The 18840-nt window shown below is 42.8% G+C and overlaps 1 protein-coding gene across 2 annotated transcripts in view; it reads left to right on the top strand.

The window, feature by feature from the left end:
• LOC126234448 (sialin-like) overlaps positions 1-18840 on the top strand; it is a 152482-nt gene that overhangs the window by 1394 nt on the left and 132248 nt on the right. The gene's annotated exons all lie outside the window — the stretch shown is intronic.

Genomic DNA, 18840 nt, shown 5'->3' with positions numbered 1-18840 from the left:
TTCTCCTACAGGACTTTTCGGGAGTAGACAGATGTGCGTCAGTCGACAATGATATGGACCATTCTGAAGTAAAACTTCATACAAACACATGCACTGTCCTCAATGGCATTCGACACTTAATACAATTGTTTCAAACTGTCGGCGTTCGCTACGTTGGCACCTGAATGTACACACAACTGGCGCATCCGCACACTGCCACCACAAAAGCGTGGACTGATACGTCTTATCGCTCTGGATTGGATGAGTTAGAATAGTTGGAACAACGTAACAGCGTAGCTTCGTAAACTTTCCCGGCGTAGTAACTGATGACATTAGTGTTGGGTCTTCAGCCGGAAGATAACCTCATTTGACACAATATTTCGGCGGTCCAGCCGGTCGACATCTTCAGGTGAGTAAGCCGTCGTAGCAACTCGCCGGAACCGAAATCAAACACACCGCCGCGGCTCCGTTATACACGACCTGTAGGCCCACGGCGCGTGCGTGAAGGTAACAGCCTTCTAGAGCAAGGCACAACCGCGCATCGGCGGTGAAAACTCGTGCAAACAATAAATCGAAATCAAACACTATTGACAGTTTTTGATGACCGAAACAGAGACCGTTGTTTTTTTAATGTCAAACAAAACAGGGTTTCAACTCTTACTTAAAGGATACTCCTTATCTTTGTTTATAATATTTTGTCAGGTAGTCGGATTTCAATAGCCTCTTTCAGTACATAGTCCTAATAATGCGACTCAGGGCCAACCGCTTGTCTCATAACACTTTATGTCCTTCAGTAAGACAATGTTCGCCAACTGTAGATTTTTCTGGCTGAAATAAACGTGTGTGGCGATTTTGCTCCAGGTATCGATCCTGGACCGCACAAATCGTTTGTGTAATATAGGCTTTCTGCAATGCCAGAGAATTTTGTAAACATTGGGCTTCCTCAAACCCAAATCATCCTTCACTGAGCCCAGCAGAGCTCTAGTTTTAGCTGGCGAACGGAATACACTTTTGATAACAAATATCTTTAAAATTCTTCCTATTTTTGAAGGTACACTTCCCGTGAAAGGTAGGACTGCCACCAAATTGCTTGTGTCTTCTGTTGGTTACTGCAATGATCCAATCTGCAGAGCACGACGGATCTGATTTTCGGTATAACCATTCTGCTTGAACACAGCTTTTAGGTGATCCAGTTCTTGTATCAAACTATCTGGTTCTGAGATTGCATAAGCTCTTTTTACCAATAAACATAGGATCCCATTGCGTTGTCTCCATCACATAAAAGCGCTTGTATGTGATGCTCGAGACACTTAACGTTTATAATGTCATCTCTTTTGGGCGCCTATGTGCTACTTACGATAATTTTGTAAGGCCTGCGTGTTATAGGTAACTATTAATATCACCATTGTTTGCCTTGACGTTGTAACCTGTATGTGTCCTAAGATCCGATGATGGCGGCTTTAGTTTCGCCGAAACGTAATCATGGAATAAAAAGAATTCCTGCGATCTTGGCTACCAGTTTATTGTTTTATTACATTTGTTTTCGAGACTATTTGCCGTTCCAGTTAAAAGCACTCCTGTGCATGTGCTGACTGGCCTGCTAAGTACATTTCCGTTTTAAAGACAAATCATTATCCGTGAAATCTGTGATTTCCTCAAGCCGAGTTTCCACGTCTCCAAAATGAGGTTGCAAAAGTGCTACAATATTTCTATCAACATATGTCTGCTACAGACAATTTTTCGATTATGAAACTAAATAATTCATGATTAAGTGACTGCGCAAATGAGTGAAATTGTCTGCATCTGACCATATGTTGACTATTTGTATCACATAAAAATTATCTTATTGTTTCAGTGTCAAAAATAATCAAATAACAATGAAAATTTGTTTTGTTTGTGATATATACTGTTAATAAATGTGAAATATAAAACCAAGTCGCACGCAGTGCAACTGCACTGCCATTTAAATGTGGCGTGTTCACTGTTTCCCCATTTTCCCCCTCCTGGCGCTCCGAGGGCGTGCGGTGGCAGTAAGGGATATGTGCATTGAGGTCAAGCACTATGGCACTCGTGCCAGGACTTGGATAGCGAGCCGAATTCTTGGCCGCCCTAATATGATAGGATATCTGTGCGATTACACAAAGATCAAGTGAAACAATTTGTTCTCCTTCTAGCAGCAGTTCACCATAGGTAGCTGCAGCAGCCAACGCTACCAAGACATTGGGAGAAATGCAAGTCGTTACCATTTTTTCAAGAAGGGTCATGCAGTAGATGCAATCACAGAACTATGCCGATGACGTCAGTATGTTGTCGAATTATGGAAAATATTTAATGCTCCTGCATTACGAAGTTTTTTGGGGACCAAAAACCACCAATATGTAAATCAATGAGGAGCTTGCAAACTCAAGTTAACACAATGTTCCTTGACTTCCGCAGGACAGTCAATACAGTTCTACTCTTTCAGCTAGGAAAAAATATGTTACCAACTAGCAGACTAGATTTTTGGCTAGGTTCAGGACTTCCAGGCAGACAGAGCTCAACACATGCTTCTTAATGGGCCGAAATCGACAGGAGCCAGAGTAATCATTCTGCCACCGAAACAAGTCACAAATGGGGAAATCCACTGGCATAAGAGACTTTGAGAGAGGGAAGATTGTTATGGCCCTGTGCTTGGCATCCAGAAAACTACGAAACTGGTTCGAGTGATATTGTCATGAGCTACAAGAAAAGTTGCTGAACAACAGTGAAACCATGAGTAGGTGACAAGATGTTGGACGTCCACACTTCGTCACAGAACATATTATGGAGGACGTTAATCTAGCGTTCCATGGGACCTGTGGTGGTAATCGGCGGCCCCATGACAGCCCTGGACAGTATGAACATTATTAGGGACCACCTGCATCCCTTCACGTCTGATACCTTCCCAGACGGCGGTGGCACCATCCGGCAGGATAACCGTCCATGTCACAAGGCGAGAATCAGGAAAGGCCACTTCCATCAGCAAGAGCATTGCTCGCTCATGAGTTTACCAACAGATAGTAGTTTGAGAAGCACGGTAGTGAACTCGTGTTGATGTGTTGCCACCAAATTCCCCTGAAATTAACCTGATGAGACACATCTGGAACACTTTCAGGCTCCAGCTTCTCGCCCACAAATCAGAGGCCCGTAATTCACTGAAATTACGTGACCTGCGCAAAGTCATCTGTGCCACATACTTCTAGAAGCCTACCAAGTATTTTTCGAATCCATGCCTCTGCTGTATTGCGTACCAAACGTGCTTATTAAGCAAGAGTATGTAGTGGAACAAAGTTAAGAACAATTAGAATTTTGAGACACTATTATATTTCTGAATTAAGCATACTGGAAACAATGAACGACGATACTACAGCCTGTTCACAAATGGTGAACTACATCTACATCTACTCTGGAAGCCACCTTTCTGTCTGTTGCAGAGATCACCTATGATAACAGTATCATTTTCCCCTCACCCATGTTATATTTGCGAACGAGCTTTCATTTCTCATCTTCTCGTTGTTGTCTTCTTTCGAGTCGTGTGTGGGAGGGAGTAATACATCACCCGACATTTAGTCACATAGACTCTTGGAATTTTAATGGTAAACCTGTCTAATGTACAACGCCTCTCTTGTAGCGACTGCCTCTAGTATTTGTTGGGTATATCCTTAAGGCTCTCGTGGTTTTTGAACGTATCCGTCACGAAACACGCCGCTCTTCATTGGAACTTCTCCATTGCTTATGTTAATATAAACTGGTAACGGTTCCAGACTGACGAGCAAAAATCAAGAATAGACCTAACGACTGTTTCAAAGCCAGTTCTTTTAAATCTTCTTGAATTCTTAATCCCTCGTTTTTCTTTCCTTTTCTTCCAGTATTCCTTCACTGTTTCACTGTTTTTCTTCTGCTCTGTCTTCTGGCCATTTAGTGCCACTTTTCTTTTCCCTCCTATCTTGGAATCCTTCCAATTTTAAATATTTTTCCATAAAAATCTCTCTGTCCACTACTTCTTCTCCTCTTATGCTATTGTTTTCCAAGTCTCTCCTAACATAAGAAATCCAGGATTCTGTTAATTTCTCTTCTCTAAAATATTTGAAGCTTTTCTTGGAGTGTCTATTGTCATCCATTCTGCATATACACCCAAAAATAGTAACCTCCTCTTCTGTATTGTTCGTGGTGTAATGGTGCGCCCCAAAATCGCCAATAAGGATTTTAATGGAAGGACTGGACCCCAGGGTTTTGGATCGTCATTCACCATTTGTTGCACACGAAATGATTTATTCATAAAAAGTTTCAGAATTACTTTAACAACAACCCCTTTGTGAGCAAGAGATCAGTAAGCAACACTTCATATGACATGAAACAATTAACTACAACTTTTACAATTAACGAAGGATCGAACGAATAATGAATTCCCAAAATTTATTTACAGTAGTTAACAAGCCTCAAAGAGCGGCAACCATACTATTATCTTCTAATAACTTTCGGGTGTGCCACCGGATCCCGTCGACATTCTGTGACATTTCGGACCAAAGACGTCCGGCCATTTTCAGATGAGTAGAAAACAGAAAACTACCAGTTGCATTCACGGTATTTATACCGAATCTCGTCCATGCGAAATGTGTTGGTGTCTTTCGGCAGCTACGTCAGGTGGTGTTATGCGCGGGACAGCCGACTTATGTGTGCTGTCCTCGGTGGTGGAACTGAGAAATGATGTGATCATTGAGTATCGAACAACCTCGTCGATTCAGCTGTGACTGGACAGTTAAAATTATCCAGTCACAGCGGAATTGAGGGGGAGTCACTGTGAAATCGACGGGGTCTTTCGATACTCAATGATGAGATCATCTCTCGGTTCTACTACCGAGGGCAGCACACACAGCTCGGCTGTCCCGCGCATGTCATCACCTGCCGCATACGCCGAAAAGACGCCAGCACATTTCGCATGCGCAAGATGCGGCAAAAATACCGTGAAAACAACTGGGCTCTTCAGTAGTTGTCTTTTCACCTGAAGATGGCCAGACGTCTCTGGGCCGAAACAGCGTGACAATGTCGACGGCATCTGGCTGCACACCCGAAAATTATTAGAAGAAGAAATACGCAAGGAAAACTTCTGAAGTTACGTACTCATAATAATTTACCCGCAGAAAGATCAAGATTACTTAAATAAAGGGCGAGACCTCTCTCCAGGAAAATTAGGGGATCACAACTACTGTTTATTAAAATAATTTTAACAATACGTGATAATTGCTATTAGCGGGGAAAAGAGACCATCATATTCTTAGTGAATACCGCAGGTGAATTCTTTATGCTCACCAACATTTTCAGGAAAGAGTTTACATATGAACATTTTTTCTTTTAGAACTGTAAAAATACAAAAGCAGTAAAAAATTACCAGTCTCAATATACAACCCGAAGAGAAAGTCATATGCAGAATTAAAACCCTGTTAATGACTGCTTGGAGGGCACAAGCTTTTACAGCAAACACTCCAGAATTGTGTCAAACACTTCGGGGAGCAGTACGAGACGAATACAACTTATATGGTATACGAATTCCGTGCACGAAGTCGGCTCCGATAACACCATCGCTCACAACGGTAGACAAGTGCCTCGCTAAGCACAACCGCTCGTCGGCCGCCGGAGGGACAAACTGTGTACCGATAGTCTACGGGCGTGCGAAATAATTATCACAAGCCCCAAACATGCTCGAACACTAACGCCCGCGCACAGCAGTAAAAGGCCCACAACCAGTCGAGTTTAGCATAAATATAGAACACGCATCAGTAAATATTAAATTACGAATTCCACAACAGCGTGCACGCCAAATCAAATTAACAGAACTAAGCTCAAAACACCGCAAGGAACCCCTGTGCGGCGACACAATTTCAACCGAGTGAACAAAATATAAATTAAGAACACATGTGGAGCGGCAGCCAAATCAAGTGTATAAAAAATATATATCTTAAAATGTTCAGTTAAAACCATATCTAAATTGTCATAAAACTAGTTCATCAAATATCCAGTTATAAATCTTTGCCGGCCGCGATGGTCTAGCGGTTCTGGCGCTGCAGTCCGGAACCGCGGGACTGCTACGGTCGCAGGTTCGAATCCTGCCTCGGGCATGGGTGTGTGTCATGTCCTTAGGTTAGTTAGGTTTAAGTATTTCTAAGTTCTAGGGGACTTATGACCTAAGATGTTGAGTCCCATAGTGCTCAGAGCCATTTGAACCATTTTATAAATCTTTCTTGCAGTCATTCCTTATCCGGTGGAGAGGCAACACTCAAAACTCTCCAGAAAATATCTGACGGAATAACAAGGCTGTCGAATACGACCTCTGCTATGCAATACACAGTGCTGCCTGGAACAGACCAAACGCCAGTACCGATAGAGGACAAAATAACAAATACCTTCAATGTTCACAGGTTCTCAAGGGAACAGTGTCAGTGAAACTATCATATTCTGTTACGGAAAACTTGAAATACCGATCCGCGAAATAAATTATGAATTCAGAGTTCAGGATCAAACAGCAAATTGCACTTAAAACAACTTCAGGGTAAACACACCTGCAGATATAGACGCCAGAAAACATGCTCAAATAAAACAACGTAAGCATAGTAAAATCACCTTAAAGGCTTAAAACATTTCCAGGGCCCACGTTTGACAGCACAATTTCTCCAACTGGTAAATAAATGAACCAGGTTCAGACAGCAACAACCGTCACCGACCCCCAAGCGCCTGCGCTCCTCGGCTTGTCCACAACACGCCGCAAGAACTGCTGACGCTGGCCTCATCCACGACCACTTTGCGAGGCACTGGCTAAGCTCGTTCCGTCCTCACCTCTCTCCAGTGACCCTTTTTGTTCCCGCCATAGCGCCACCTCGCACTCGAGTCGCAACCTACGATCAAAGACAAAACAGTGGACAAGGGTCCATTCCCAGAGAGCCACCACGTCCCATCTGGTACGTTCTTTATGTTCTGATAAATTTCATCGTTACTTCTTAATATTCAAGATGCTGCATTTTTCTGAAGATCTGACATTTTCCGCATAATTCTTCTCTCTAATGCTGATAATAATTTATCAAGCTTAAAATTAATGGTAGACATTCACTAGAATACAAGCACTCTGGTTTTATTACTGTGTTCTAATGCTTTAAGTCTTTTTGGTAAGCAATTTTTGTTGTAAGCGTTCTTTGTTACACCATACGCTTTTTCCATCTTGTGTATGCACTGCTGCATCTCTCCTGCTTTCAGCAAACGTGACAAAATGATCCCCAAGTGCTAGGCAGATTATTGCAAAACCTTTGTTTCTTCTCCCTAGCACGAGTGGCGATACTTCGGATAGTTTCAGTTTTTCATTCTAAATTCTTACAGTTTTCTCCATGAAAAGCCACTTCTTTCATAGACAAGTTACATTTCCTTAAGACTCTTCTAATTAATGTCGCCCTGGAATCTACTTTTCCCAGATCAGCAGTGTAATCGAATGAAAAAGGATCTCTTTTTCCCGTTTATGGGCAATACGTTAATTTGCTCTAAGGGTGAACTCCCAGCGCGTGTGCTTATCGTCGATCCTCTGCAGGTATCCCTGTATTTCACTACAGTCTTACATTCTATATCTATATCTAAATCTAGATAGACATATTCCGCAAGTCACTGCACAGTGCATCTTACACGACAGGCGAAGTATCAAAGTTTTGACAACGCTGTGCTGTTGACTATTTGCAGCAACATGGAGACTGTACCATAGGAGAAATCATTTTCTATGTTGGTATTTCAGCCAGGTCAATTCATTGTTCAAGTGCAAGTGCGTTCCGTCGTCGATTCATCAAGAAGCCGCCTCTGCACAAGCAGATTTATGACCGGCATTCAAAATTTTTGGAAGTTGGTTGCATATACAAGGAACGAGCACTGGTCGGCCACGCACGTCTGATGTAAGTGTCGAGTGTATCTGAGACGCGTTCTGGTCGAGCGGTTCTAGGCGCGCTGCTGCTACGGTCGCAGGTTCGAATCCTGCCTCGGGCATGGATGTGTGTGATGTCCTTAGATTAGTTAGGTTTAAGCAGTTCTAAGTCTAGGGGACTGATGACCTCAGATGTTAAGTCTCATAGTGCTTAGAGCCATTTGAATTTTGAGAACTTCAGCTTCCTGAAACAACAGTGTGACGAGTCCTGAAACGACGCCCAAATATGAAGCCTTACAAGTTGCAGCTACTGCAGGAGTAACGTCCCGGCAAAGATAAAAGGAGGAATGAATTTTGCATTTCATTTTTTCAGGATTTTTTTTCCAATGACTTATCTTTTCTGACGAATGGACGTTTCATCTGTCGGTTGAAGTAAACCACCATAAAGTAAGAATTTGGTGGTTATAATATCCTGGTGTCGTAGTCGAACATAACACAGACTCACAGAAACTTAATGTTTTTTGTACCGTTTCTATTCACAAAGTTTATGGACCTTTCTTTTTTGCGGAGGAAACTGTGACACGAATGTCATACCTGGACATGCCGCAAAATTGGTTATGTTCTCAACTTCACGAAGATTCCAGTGGTTTCATTTTTATGCGTGGCGTCTCCCCGCCTCACTTTCACCTTGAGGTGCGGCGTTATCTTAACACAACCATTGCACAAAGTTGGATTGGAAGAGGTGGACCACAAGATTATGTTCTTTGCTTTTGGCCTCCCAGGTCACCAGACCTCACATCATGCGATTTTTTTCTGTGAGGGTACATAAAAGATGCAGTTTTTGTCCCACCTATCGCAGCTACTCTTCAAGAGCTAAAACATCGATTTGTTGAAACTGTCGATTCAATAAAGATGGATACGTTGATTCGCGTGTAGAATGAAATGGACTACCGTTTCAACATTTCTCGAACAACTCATGGTGCTCATCTTGAGAGCATGGTATAGTGCCTGTGCGAACATAAAACCTTGAATCTCCCTCTATCCGGTTCTATACTGCAGTGTCTGTGTTATTCTGAATTACGATGCGAAGTTCCTTAGGACATGTGCGCATGCATGCGTGATATTTATCCGTCGGCACCGGGCAAACGACTTTCAAGTAAAATGTCTCACCTGTACGGGAATATACATAATGGATGTACGAGTACAAGTTGTAGACGCATGGTTGACGACATTTGTGGCAGGCTGTGACTCGTGCACGTATAGCCAAATGGTAAGACGACCGCTCGCGATAAAATGGAAATTCGGGTTCGAGTCCCGGTCCGGCACAAATTTCCATTGTCGTCATTCCGTTCTGCAGCTGATGGTTGTCCATATTCGCAATTGCGAGTACATATGATGTACTTCCTCTGTCCAGTGACATGCGCAACGTGTTTTTATGTCACAGATTGTCTGTAATGATCAACTGAAATGTGTTTCAAAATGGCTCTGAGCACTATGGGACTTAACTGCTGAGGTCATCAGTCCCCTAGAACTTAGAACTACTTAAACATAACTAACCTAAGGACATCACACACATCCATGCTCGAGGCAGGATTCGAACCTGCGACCTTAGCGGTCGCGCGGTTCCAGACTGTAGCGCCTAGAAACGCTCGGCCACTCCGGCCGGCCTTCCTGTTTCAATCACCCTGTACTGTGGTACCAGCATAACAGCGGCACATTCTTCTTAAAGAAAGTGCTTCCTTATCTACCACATAGGGTTTCGCGACATTAACGTCGTTTTACTTTCAACGATACCCTCTTAAGTTCCCTGAGAATTTCCATTATGTTTTCATATGGGCCGCCCTGACCTCAGGATCTTAGTCATCCGGTTCTGAATTAGACTGCCACATAACATTGTAAATTTAATAAAAGTTCATCCGATTACACGTATTTTTCCCATTACATCAATTGTAATATAAATAGTAAAGAAAATGACTGTGTTAAAAATAAAAAAAACTGACGAACGGGATTCGATCCAGCGATTACGTGGCTTGAACGCTACCCACTCGGCTGCCGCCGCTTCCTGGTAAAAACGGCCACGCACAGGTATATATTTGACGACCGAAATTATCTTGCGATTTTCTCAATAACGATTGAGAAGTACGCGCTACTGCTTACACATTTTGTTGTCCTAATGGAGTACTAAGAGTATACGAAGTTTGAAGTAAATCTGCGTTCCAAACGTCGTGGCCTCCCCTTGTTAGCTGTTGTTGCCTTCGTTGTAGATGTCCACAATTACTGAGCGTGCAGTCCAGTAATTGTCGTAATCCTACTGATCCTCTTGATCGTAGCCGCCCGTTCGTGGATGCTACAGGAATGCACGATGTTCGTAAAATCCTCTCAATTAGCGTGTCTACGTGCGGCGACGCAGGTAAAATATGCTTCATTCAATTAACACGTGATACACCATCCAGTCACATTAATGTGACCACCTGTCAAAAGCCTGAATACCCACCTTCTGCAGCGCGGACCGCTGCAAGATGTGCAAGAAGAGAGGAGGTGAGGTTCTGGAAGGGACGTGGAGTCACACTGACTCCAGTACCATGGCCAACTACGCTGTTTCTCGGTTGAGGATACACGGAGCGAACATCCCAACCGAGGTGGTCCCACAGATTCCCGATTGGGTTTAGATCTGGGAAGTTTGGTGGTCGAGGGGGTATGGTAAACTTATTCTGGAGCTCTTTGACGACGCACGTGCACTGTGAGCTGTGTGACACGTTGCACCGTCCCACTTGCAGATGCCACGTGGCAGGCAGAAACAAATCTCATGTTCGGGTGGATATGTTCCCCAGAGATAGATGCGTATTTGTATTGGCTCATCGTGCCTTCAAGAACCATGACATCACCCAGGGAATGACACGAAAACATTCCCCAGACCATAGCGCTCCCTCCCCCGGCCTATACTCGTTGAAATGCTGTGTGTATTTGTTCTTGCAATAACAACTGAGGTTTTTGGCTGACAAGTAAACTGTCTCTTGCCTGCTAATGTCACATATTGGAGAAAAAGCTAAGCGATGCACAGAAAATCACAGTTAGGATAACGACACATTCCCTCAGTCACTAACCAAACACAAAGTTATACCTAATCTGAGAACAGTGCGCACTAATTGTTTTATCCCTGGCACTTGCAAAAATATTACAAAGTATGAAAATGTACAGTCTTTTTACATGGCACAGAAGTATATCCACAAAAAAGATTTACATAAAAATATATAAGAAATTACATAAAACATGCCATACACACGAATGCAATTTGTAGATAATCACGAAAATTCAAACAGTCGGAATGAACTGTTCATAATAAAGTAAAGGATATGACGTACTGAACGAGGAAAGAAATCACATAACATACAAATAAGAAACCTAAAAATTAAGAAGCAGAGCAGTGTAATAAAAACAAATTCATGTGTGTTTTCAAGAAGTCGAAAACATATTAGAAATTGGCATCTTTACATTTAAGCCATGAAAACCAAAAAAATATAACTATCACTAGAGACATATATTCTTTGTACCAAAATTATCATTACTTTAAAATTTCAGATGTCTGCTTTGGATTTATGCTCGTGTGATTAGGGAAGTGAAAAGGGAGCTGTCATAGTCATATGTCAACAAGTCATGTTCACCCAAAATTGTTAAACATCCCCACGCATGCATCAAATACGCATTTCATCATCCCTACTTCAAAAACTCCTCAAATAGTTTCCATTCTTCAACTAATTCTCGAGAACTAACATCCAAAATTTCTTATTCATCACTTGCATTTTTCTAAAGTTTTATCTTTCAATCACATAACTCCACAGTACTCTAATTATACCTCAAATATTGCTCAAACTACATATCTAAACTTCAGGATACCCACATTATTAAAACCATAAACTCAAACCCTTCTTTCTCAACTGTGCACTTCTCAAATCATCACCTAATGTAAAACCATATTCTTTTATACACTCCTGGAAATGGAAAAAAGAACACATTGACACCGGTGTGTCAGACCCACCATACTTGCTCCGGACACTGCGAGAGGGCTGTACAAGCAATGATCACACGCACGGCACAGCGGACACACCAGGACCCGCGGTGTTGGCCGTCGAATGGCGCTAGCTGCGCAGCATTTGTGCACCGCCGCCGTCAGTGTCAGCCAGTTTGCCGTGGCATACGGAGCTCCATCGCAGTCTTTAACACTGGTAGCATGCCGCGACAGCGTGGACGTGAACCGTATGTGCAGTTGACGGACTTTGAGCGAGGGCGTATAGTGGGCATGCGGGAGGCCGGGTGGACGTACCGCCGAATTGCTCAACACGTGGGGCGTGAGGTCTCCACAGTACATCGATGTTGTCGCCAGTGGTCGGCGGAAGGTTCACGTGCCCGTCGACCTGGGACCGGACCGCAGCGACGCACGGATGCACGCCAAGACCGTAGGATCCTACGCAGTGCCGTAGGGGACCGCACCGCCACTTCCCAGCAAATTAGGGACACTGTTGCTCCTGGGGTATCGGCGAGGACCATTCGCAACCGTCTCCATGAAGCTGGGCTACGGTCCCGCACACCGTTAGGCCGTCTTCCGCTCACGCCCCAACATCGTGCAGCCCGCCTCCAGTGGTGTCGCGACAGGCGTGAATGGAGGGACGAATGGAGACGTGTCGTCTTCAGCGATGAGAGTCGCTTCTGCCTTGGTGCCAATGATGGTCGTATGCGTGTTTGGCGCCGTGCAGGTGAGCGCCACAATCAGGACTGCATACGACCGAGGCACACAGGGCCAACACCCGGCATCATGGTGTGGGGAGCGATCTCCTACACTGGCCGTACACCACTGGTGATCGTCGAGGGGACACTGAATAGTGCACGGTACATCCAAACCGTCATCGAACCCATCGTTCTACCATTCCTAGACCGGCAAGGGAACGCGCTGTTCCAACAGGACAATGCACGTCCGCATGTATCCCGTGCCACCCAACGTGTTCTAGAAGGTGTAAGTCAACTAACCTTGCCAGCAAGATCTCCGGATCTGTCCCCCATTGAGCATGTTTGGGACTGGATGAAGCGTCGTCTCACGCGGTCTGCACGTCCAGCACGAACGCTGGTCCAACTGAGGCGCCAGGTGGAAATGGCATGGCAAGCCGTTCCACAGGACTACATCCAGCATCTCTACGATCGTCTCCATGGGAGAATAGCAGCCTGCATTGCTGCGAAAGGTGGATATACACTGTACTAGTGCCGACATTGTGCATGCTCTGTTGCCTGTGTCTATGTGCCTGTGGTTCTGTCAGTGTGATCATGTGATGTATCTGACCCCAGGAATGTGTCAATAAAGTTTCCCCTTCCTGGGGCAATGAATTCACGGTGTTCTTATTTCAATTTCCAGGAGTGTAAAACCTTTCATCTCACAACATTACTTCAGATCATTTCTTTAACTCTTATTTTCTCAACCATGATTAACCATCATCTTAATATATACCTCTGGTAACGTATTGCTAACTCATGAGTTTCTACCTTATATCTATTACTTAAAGTATGGGGATCACGCTAAATTCAGAGTAGATAAAAAAGAAAAAATGCAAAGCATTTAACTACAAGCAAAAGAAGCGCCAAGCAAACTACAGGGTGCTTATGATTCAAATTTCCTTATTTAACATGTTATAACACAGAAACTAATTACTGTACAAGTACCAAACTTGGTAGTATTAATATCCAGAGTATGGGGTGCATGATTTCCATGAGTCACAGCACCACTCTCCAGTTCCACCCATGACCACGCCGTGATCAATCATCGTGATTCATAGTCTCACAAGTCCGGCCAGTTGCAGTGCACTTGTTGAAGTGTCAACATGAGCTTGGACAAAAAGAGCAGCGTATTATGGGTGAAACTCTATTATCAAAACAACAGAAATGCTGCAGCTGCACCTCGAGAATAGCGCCGGTTGAAAGGATTACAGAATGGTCCTCTTTCTCCATCAGTTATATTGTGCAAGATGAAGAAGTTCGAATAAAGTGGAGAACTGGGCGTCGCTCTGGGAAGAGGCCGACAGCGGGTCGCACCACAGGTGGTTGATGAATTCGATGTTGCTATGGCAGACAACGTTGCGCGCAATACCCAATCGTCAGGCAGTGTGCGTGCTATGTCACGACAGTTGAACATCCCATGGTCGACTGTATGGAAGGCGCTTCAAACCATTCTCAAATGGTATCTGTACAAAATCCATACTGTACAGCAGCTTGCATCACAGGATGCACAACGACTCTCCACTTTCTCTTAAGGATCAAAGTTGATGAGGGCTGGCCCTGGACCATCCTATTGGCAGATGAAGCTCATTTTTCTCTGACAGGTGAGGTGAACACACAAAATGGCCAAGTGTGGGGATCTTCACTTCCAGTTATTGTGCTTGAATCTCCGCTGTATGGTGAACGTGTCACTGTATGATGTGGCTTCACGGCTACGTTCAACATTGGCCCATTCTTTTCTGAACTGGTTGGCGATCAAAGACCAAAGACGTGCAGTGTGACTGGCCAGCGTGAAGGTACGTTTACACTGGGATACATGTATCGCGACATGTATGAGCGACATGTCAATTTGACATGTCGCGATACATCACCTCATACAAAAATTCACGGAACTTGTATGCGGACCCTCGAGCTCATACATCTCGCGTATACATTTTGTATATCGCTTTCTGGCCATATACGCGACATGTATGAGCGACATTTGAAGAACTCGCGCATGCGCAGTACTATCATTTCCTGTCGTCTTGTCGACTGCCGCTTATTTCGACGATTAGTGCATGCGTAGTACCAGGCTCTTTGGCGGCTGTTTGAGTTTTGAAGGTGCCGACTGTCGTTTCGACGTTAATGTATCTGCATAGAATACCAAAAAGTGCCATATGCAACATTATTCTTCGTGTTTGCGAGGCCTTTGTGCAAGTTTTATCCTAAGAAGTGAAGGTAAAAGTTTTATATATATATCAGAGTATGTAATACATTATATAATTTTTTCATGCATCTGGCTCGTATATCAATGTTTTGCTATTATTCCGGCGGCCTCGCGTGATAATGTTGACAACGGATGCCGACAATCGTGTGTGAGACGTTGGCATTAGCAATCGCGCGACAATGCAAATGTTTTGTCATGAAATCTTCGTTTTACGAGGAATCCCCAGTGGCTCTCTGGTGGAATCGCTTCCCGAAAGTTTGTGTTGGTTTTGGACACAAGAGGAGCCACAAGTGATAACAAACCGCGGAAATCCACCATACTCATTCCAACATAATTTCTAAAATATGCGCCATCCTCTAGCGTTAATTCGCGAGAAACACTCTGTGCCACCATCTACGCTTCCTCCGCCTTTCTTCCTATCATCTTCCAAAAGAGCAAGTGTATCAGCACACAAAAATGTGAAATCTTCCAAATCGTCGTCGGAAGCTATCGCACAGTGATACATATCAACCAGTGTAAACGCACGCTCATACATGTATGAGGTTGATACTTGTCAACTCATACAAGTCGCGATACATGTCGCAAAGTCGCATATACATGTATCTCATACATGTGCCGATACAAATCGCAGTGTAAACGCACCTTTACTGCGATATGCTTCACCAGCATGTGATACCCACCCTATAGGATGATACCCACCCTATAGGAGAGAGACGCACTGAACTCTACAGTTTTCATGCAAGATGGGACGCCACCCCACATCGCTCGTCAAGTAAATCTGCTTCTCCGAAACACAGTTGGAAACAATCGAATCATTAGTCGATAGTTTCTAAATGCTTGGCCTGCACAGTCACCTGATGTCACTTCCTGTGATTTCTGGTTGAGGGTTTACCTGAAGGACAAGGTTTACGAGGTGAACATTCACACATGTTCTGATCTGATGCGCACCATATCAAGAGCGATGGTCAGCATACCTACAGACATGCTACGTTCTACTGTGCAGAAACCAATCCTGCGCTTCCAGACTCTTGTGGACACTTATGGGCGCCATACTGAGCCCCTTTCGTAGCACTTATGGCACCGGTATGTACTAGTATGAATGTAATGGTATGATGTACCGTAGCAGTCGCACATTAAAAGCGTTTCAGTTGAATTGATTCTGCATTACTTCTCTTCCCCAAGCCCTTGTCATTAATGATACCAAGTTTGGTAGTAATACATTAATTAGTTTCCGTGCCACCACGTTTTAAATAGGGAAAGTTTAATTACAACCACCTTCTATACAACATAACATCTTAAAGAAATTTCATCACTAATGCAATTACACACAAATAAGGATCGAAAACACAAAATCATAGAAAAGTAAGTTGTTATAGCACATACAGCAGTATATCACATCCAAGCAAAAATTGGTTTAACCAGTGCAGAATGTATTGCATACCAACATGAATCAATCTGCCTGTAAGGTGAAGAAAGATGACATTGAAACCTAAAAAAAACATAACTATAGGGTTATCTACACTAGCTTAGCTGTGGAGATGGGTGTACTGTGGTACTGCTTATACTAAAAATGTATTATTTAGTAAGTTAAAAATGTTTGCTGAAAAGGACTGTTAGTAGTTATAAGAATTTTGCTCTTTTCTTTTCTTTGTGATAATTTCCATTCTCAAGGTTTTCGAGTAAGTGTCTCCCAATGATCTTTCAGAATGTAAACATTATTCAGTAAAATTCCTCATCATGAACTTCCAAGACGTCTGGTGAACAGAAAAGGTTAAAGTTTTTTAAGTTTACAAAAGTATCTAAGGAATATTTGCTGCTGTCATGCACACAGGATATTTATAAGAAATGTGGTACTGCTGGTCAGTAAAAACAACTAAGTGCCAAACCGTATTCAATCTAACATTTCACTAACTCATATATCAAGTCTTTCAGGTGTTCAAGCAAAAATTTTCATGCAGAGTGAGTACATCAAACGGTTCAAATGGCTCTGAGTACTATGGGACTTAACTTCTGAGGTCATCAGTCCCCTAGAACTTAGAACTACTTAAACCTAACTAACCTAAGGACATCACACACATCCATGCCCGAGGCAGGATTCGAACCTGCGACCGTAGCGGTCGCGCGGTTCCAGACTGTAGCGCCTAGAACCGCTCGGCCACTCTGGCCAGCAGTGAGTAAATCATTTCATATTATTCAAGTATAGCTAGCAGTTCATATGACATCAACACTTACTCATTCCCTAGCTTGCAACCTACTAAATGTACCACACTTCCTTCCACATGTGTCAACAGAAAACAGAATCCCCAACCAATCCGTATTCACATTACCTCAAATACCACCAACATACATCATCAGGCTACATATCATAAACTTCATCACAGTGTCATCAAAACATAGAACCAAAGGCTTTAATGCACAAGTAACCTCATATCTCATGAAACTTCATTACTGTTCCGATACAGTGCTTATTCTCTGCTTAGTTTTCATAAATTGGCAGATAAGAAAAGCTACATTGTTAGCTGCTTACGAAGAAAATCATTTACAGTACCACTTCCACTCTTCTCAAAACTAAGAAACTTGAACAATGTTTACTGTTGTTACCTTACATATTTTATAGAATTGTATGCAACACTTTCAATATACTTGTTTACCACATACCAACTTAGTAGAAAACAAAATTTCATTGCATGCCTAATGAGGTACATAACATTCCATACGTATCACTGTCTACAGCATTATGTATCACCAACATAATATTTACTCAACAAATCGCTTTATGTGAGATACATGGCGCATTCGTTTGGATTTTCGTGTGTGTAGTGTTTCAACTTTGATTACATTCTTGTGCACAATTCTTTTGATTCTGTAGGGTCTATTGTAGAGAAGGAAGAATTTCTGGCTGAGAGTCTTACCTTTACAAGATATCGGAAGAGATCTGATCAACACTTTTTGTCCGACATGGGATTTTATGACTTGTGGCTTCATAATATGAGATTTCCTGCGTTTTTCAGCCGTATTTGCAATACTTGTTAAGGATAGTTGTATGATATCTTTGACCCATAATTTTCTGTATGAATTCTTTAATTTTGTCTGGTGGCTACTGGTTCTGTAACACTAAGATTGGTGGCAAAGAAGATGAGTCTGCACAACTTGTTAATCTCTTTCATTATAAGTTCTGATGCGTCTGAATGTGGAGAATGTAATTAAATAAATATTGGCCCCATCTTTTATAACATTAATTTACATAGCCAGACATTGTGTTGAAACTGAGGACTGTTATCTGACATGTTCTTGTCAACATATCTTACATGGTGTAAAAGTTCTTAATGAAAGCTTTGGGCACTGTTTTAGCTGTAGCCTTACGAAAACGGGTGATACAAATTCAGACGTCAACTCCACTGCGACGAAAATGTAAGAAAAAACGTTTCTGGATCTGACTAGCGGTCCCAGTAAATCTAAGCCTGGTAATTGTTTTAGCTTGGATGGTATGATTGGAAACAGTGGGGAACTGTGTGAGATGTTAGAAGGTTTGGCTTTCTGACAGAGTTTACACTTTGCAGGCGCTATTCATAGTCTTTTCTCAATGTTTTTAAAATAGCATGTGGTCCATAATTTATGGAACACTTCCATAATCCGAAATGCGTGTATCTTAAGTGCGAGTACCATATCAACTTCTTGACAAATTCCTCTGGAATACACATCACCCAGAGTGGACCATTTACAGTGCTACATTTAAAGAGTATACTGTTTCTGACCAAATAAACTGTCTGATAGCTGCATTTCTCGTGGCTTCCCATTTTTCTTTAACATCATTCCAAATGGAATCTTTATTTTGTTCCTCTGCTATGTCGAGTAATGAATTTGAGATAAAATTTTCGAAAGCTACTTTTTGTAGAGAATGCAAGCTAAAATTAGAGTCCTGTAAAGTATCTGTGTTGTTATCAGCTAAACCAATTGGGGTGCAAGATAAAACATGAACAATGATGTT

This window comes from Schistocerca nitens, chromosome 2, assembly GCF_023898315.1.
Source record: "Schistocerca nitens isolate TAMUIC-IGC-003100 chromosome 2, iqSchNite1.1, whole genome shotgun sequence".
Taxonomy (NCBI): domain Eukaryota; kingdom Metazoa; phylum Arthropoda; class Insecta; order Orthoptera; family Acrididae; genus Schistocerca; species Schistocerca nitens.
Note: the sequence above shows the minus strand (reverse complement) of the source record. Positions and strands in the feature narration are given on the sequence as shown.